Here is a 4,987-nt window from a genome sequence, read left to right on the forward strand (position 1 = left end):
CTCCTTCAGCACGCCTGGTCTAGTTCGCCCCTTTTGCCGCTAGGGAAAGAACGTACGAGCAGAGTGGCGCTAGTCATAACCTGTTCGCTGTCGTCTGCTTCTGCGATCTGTTCAGCGCTGGTCTTGCCATTTCGGCAGGCACAAAGCGCTTGTTTTGGCGGTAAATGAATAAATTCACAAATATACAAAAGATGACATATTTGCGAATGCTTTGCGTTTGAATAGCGAAACTAGAAGAGGATGAGCGGTGCAAGAAATGTAAACAACGAGCATAGGTGGCCGCTGCAATGCTAGATCAACGGCATAAATTTCCCTTTCCTAGCCTCCTTAAGAGACTGGAAAAATTGTTTTAAAAGATTCATAGGATAATCTAGCTTTCTTTAGTTGATTACAGACAGCCTAATGTCGTAGATGACATTAGGATTTACTACTGTGTGCCGTAGTGAAAGGAAGATGATCTGGTAAAAGTATAGTAAAAGTATTCACTAGTAAGCTTCCTCCGCCCGATATGTGCAATAGGTTGATCAATTCTGTTTCAAGGAAAGGTACATGAGCATATCTTGTTTTTAATATCGTTGGATGTCTAGCTCAGTAGAAAGATTGCAAAAAATTAAGCGATCCCAGTGCTTTAAAACGTGCTGCAGTGCAGGCCTTAAAAATCGTGTCACGGAACTCTTTTCAAACTGTAAAGCTAGCTTTTCCGCGTAGTACGGCGGCAGCATAACGCTGGTGCTGAAGATACGTACGCAGTGAAGCTGTGTGCGTAATTCACTTTTTGAACTCACGACGCATTCACGGACAACTTCTAAGAGTTAAAATGAGTGGTAATCATTCTGTCGTCGAACATTACGGTGGTTTCAAGTTTCTAAAGAGCGCAGAAGCGAATTTTACAACGTGCAGAATAAAACTGTTGTGTACTTTGCGAACTCTATACACAATGTGATTTATAATAATATTCTTGAAAAAGGCAATAGGAGCGGCTATTTAACGTTATTTTAGAGAGCAGCGGACTACACGCTCCGACATTTTTTAGGTTCGGGGAGTCAACTTTTGGACCCAAGTGACCGATCAAAGCCTTGTGACATCTCTGTCACTGTGTTAGCAAAAATCGTCAACTAGAGAAGCAGTTCGTCGTAACACAACAGCTGCAGTACTACTTACAACGCCGCACAACCGCCCACCGCGTAGCAGACGAACAGGTTATAAAAGCGCCACCTATGGCCGTCGGTTGAATGAAAGTGGGCGCAAGCTGCTCCCATAGAAGCCGGATATCTGTGCAGGTCTGGAGTTCCAGTAGGTCGTGGGCCCGACCATAGAGTTTCTCACTTATAACACCTAGAGCGTAATCTGGCGCCACCGTCTAGCCGTCATGCTCGTGTTGGCTGGTGTTGTAGGAGGCTTCGTCTAAAACGTGGATATGGCTACGCAAATAACGCGTTCTCATAGTAAAACCTTCATAAAATGTTTTCATTCACGCATATTACATCTTTACTCACCCACGATGCATGACCAAGCGAAGAAAAGCAAAAACAGACGACCAACTGTTTCAAAGCGAGTGCGAATTTTGTCGTCTGTCCTCCAACTTTAGCGGCCCGCTGATACTTTTTACGTAACATGTAGTCGTACGCACAATAACAAGTTCTCATAGTTAAACAAAACATGTTTTCGCGTAATATTAAAGCTAAAACAACTCTTCACGTGCTGTGCTAGTAGAAAATGAATCATTGTGACAGATGGAAGGCCGGCGTTGCGCGTACCCGGTGGTTTGAACGGGTGCGATTTATATAACGTAATATACAAAGCCACAAGAACGTTTGAATCCACAAGCACGAAGATCAGACAAATCCATGTACTTCCCATTTTACCCATTCTGTCTCGCACCCGCTGAAACGACTGGCCAATCCCGTGGACTGGCGTTTCCTCTAATGACCGTCCCATGGTAGGACAACGACTGCAGCGCCAGAGTTCCCTCTAGTAATTTTTGTAGGAAACTCTATGCACTATACCACACACGATACCACACCATGATACGAGCCGACCTATCTATTGTTATTCTAGTACACTGTACTATTGTCTTGTTTTCGTTTGAAGTCGTAATCCAGCCGACGAAGTGTCGCTATAGTGCCTAGAATATACTGGCTAGTGTGCCGTCCACCAGCTCTTTTCAATGGCCGAGCGTGGCGCCGCCTGCAATGAATGCCCGCGATGGCCGGCAGAGGTCGCTGCCACACGGGTGGGTGCAGACTGCGTGTGTCGTCTGCTTCGCATATCAGTTTCGCAGCTGTTGCGTCGGTTTCCGTGTTTGCGTTTTCAGTGTTATAGCAGCGTTGCGTGTTTGTCCTTGGTGTTGTCAAAGAGTGAGTGCGTGGCTGTTATGTTCGTGTGCCTGTCATTGCGAGATCTATGCGGCGGTGGTGAAAAAATGCCGAAGCTATAGAAACAGTGTGAGGAGAGGACCTGCTTTGTGCCGTTGTGTAGAAGCAGTTACCGCTCGAACAAAGGGCGTGTATCCTTGTTCACTCTACCATCTGATACGAAGCGGCAGCAGAATGGGCAAGAATGATCAGGAGAACGGACAGAAGACCGGCACCAACTGCTGCGGTTTGTGAAAAACATTTCGAAAACAGCATAGCCGAGCGCGCGTTCTCTATCACCGTGAATGATGTTGTCCACGAGATTCCCCGCGATAACACACGCCCACGGTGGAAGTATTCTTCCATCGTATGCTAAGCATTATGCTAAGCATTCAGCTTACTTTTCCTGAGCACCAGGGGAAAAAACAAGAAAAAATGAGCAGTAGTGCTTTGATCTACTATACTGCAGGTTATGTTGCACGAAAGATCACTGCCCAAAATTCTTGACCACATCGTGCAGGCTTCTTTTACGTAAGTAAAGCTGAAGCTAGAAACGACGCTGCTTCATTATTGTACTTCCCATTTTGACAATGGAGGCCTTGCTTGTCTATCTTAGCCAGACGTTGTCAACCGCTGTGAATGCCGTGGAAGATGCTTTTACTGTGTTCTTCAGCAGAAACAAGGTACCAGTAGCGAGTCTAGCTGATTTTTCAGGTCAGCTGCAGGCAGCTGGCATTTTCCCAACTAGGGTGACCAGAACGTGAAAAACCAGCTTTGAAAGCGCTTGCAAAGTTCTTTATTTTCTTGAGGTTTTGGGTTTTTTTTTGTAAAAGGCATCAACAAAGAGAGGGAAGCGCAAAGGCAACGGCAGAAGCTCCTTAAACTACGTCACTGCGCGATCTATTATCTTCATGTATGTGTACATTATTTCATCTAGGGCTGTCTTATATGCCTCCGTTTGACTGTTCTTACGCATGACTAAAATCTTTGTTACGCTTAAATGAAATATCTGTTTCCTATTTTTGTTCACGTATATCAAACATAAAAATAAATCTGCACGTATTTACCAGGTATTAAAAAATGTATAATACACAGAACACCACGTGCAGTCCATTTTACAGGCATTTTTTTTTTTTGCTTGTTATCCTATCCTCAGGGTCCAATGGGAATTATGAGGAGATGGGTACATGGTTTACAAACAATAAAAAAACATTCAAACCTATGAGGACAACAATAATAGGCAGAAATAGCAGCAAATAAAATAAAAAGAAAGAACAGACAAATTCAAGTCATTTCAAAAGATGATCGGTTACAGCGGTTTTGAATGGTTATGCATTATTATAACATCAATAGAACAGTAACGTAACCTTAGAATTCCTTTACTTTATTAGAATGAAAAATGTTACCTAAAACTTACCCTTAAAAATTACGCTGCCATCATCGCTAGAATAAAAAAACAAGTGTCCTTAGCTATCGCCGAAGAGACACGTACGAAGGCGATCGCTTTGTAAAGCCTACTCTCACCCTAATCCTCCTTAATTAATACAGCTTGATCCCTCTAATTCAGCCTAATCCCTCTTAATCCCATCACAATTATCAATAATTAAATTTGCGAATCATTTAGCATCTCTTATATACGGCTGGACGTGCTTTGGTTCGTTTCTGGCCTTCCTTGGATCGTGTGATATGTTCTGTACCTCGCAACATGGCCTTGGAAAATGGATATCAATGCATTTGCCTTAAAAATTACGTTTTCCAGCATAGAAACACATCAGGTTCCCACCTCGAAGCCCAGCTGAGCACACGCTTTTCATGCAAGCGACAAGCGCTAGAGAAGCCTGTTGTAAACAAAACAAACCTTGATTTATAAATCAGCTGCCCACATTTGAACTGTGCTGCTGCTACAGCTTAATAAAAACAAAAAGCGCAGCAGCCCGCTTGCCGATGCTGCGGAAACACGGCGGGCTACGAAGACCGGATTGTGCCGCGGCACCCACCTGCACTGCAGCGCCCCTAGCGGCAGCCGCCGGCATTCATTGCATTTGGTGCCACCCGGGAGGCCGCGGACGGCACACTAGCCAGTATATTCTAGGCACTATAGTGTCGCTTAGCGTTGGCTAATCTATGGTTGCTAGAACTGGCTAGAACCATGGCTAGAACCATAACTATAAAATTTGGAGCGATGCATGGCGATGCATGGAGGAAAAAACGACAGCTCTCTCTGAATAAGAGTTACCGATCTCAAAGGCCATGCTTTCGACGTCTGCATGTACTGAAAACGCTAGCTGTGGTCAAGAACGTTAGCTGCACGGTTGCATGCAAGAAGGTTGCACGTTGGCAAGACCCGAGACGGTGTTTAAAATATAGCGGCCATTGCGTTTTTTAGCTTCTGCAATTGTTTTTGGTGTTATAGCTTTCGAGATAGCTTTTTGTTTCTCCGAGTCAAGAGTACTACTAAGCTACTCTAATATTTCTGGTAGTCTAGTACGCTCTACGCCGTCGTTACTGTGACAACGAGGGCGCCGGAAAAGACGCGAGAAATGCTTTTATAATAGCACGTATTCTAAGCCATCTGTGACCAACGTTTCTGTGTGACACCTAATTACATCATGCATTCTCATCGGCATCGTCGT

The sequence above is a fragment of the Dermacentor albipictus genome, chromosome 1, assembly GCF_038994185.2.
Source record: "Dermacentor albipictus isolate Rhodes 1998 colony chromosome 1, USDA_Dalb.pri_finalv2, whole genome shotgun sequence".
In the NCBI taxonomy this organism is placed as follows: Eukaryota; Metazoa; Arthropoda; class Arachnida; order Ixodida; family Ixodidae; genus Dermacentor; species Dermacentor albipictus.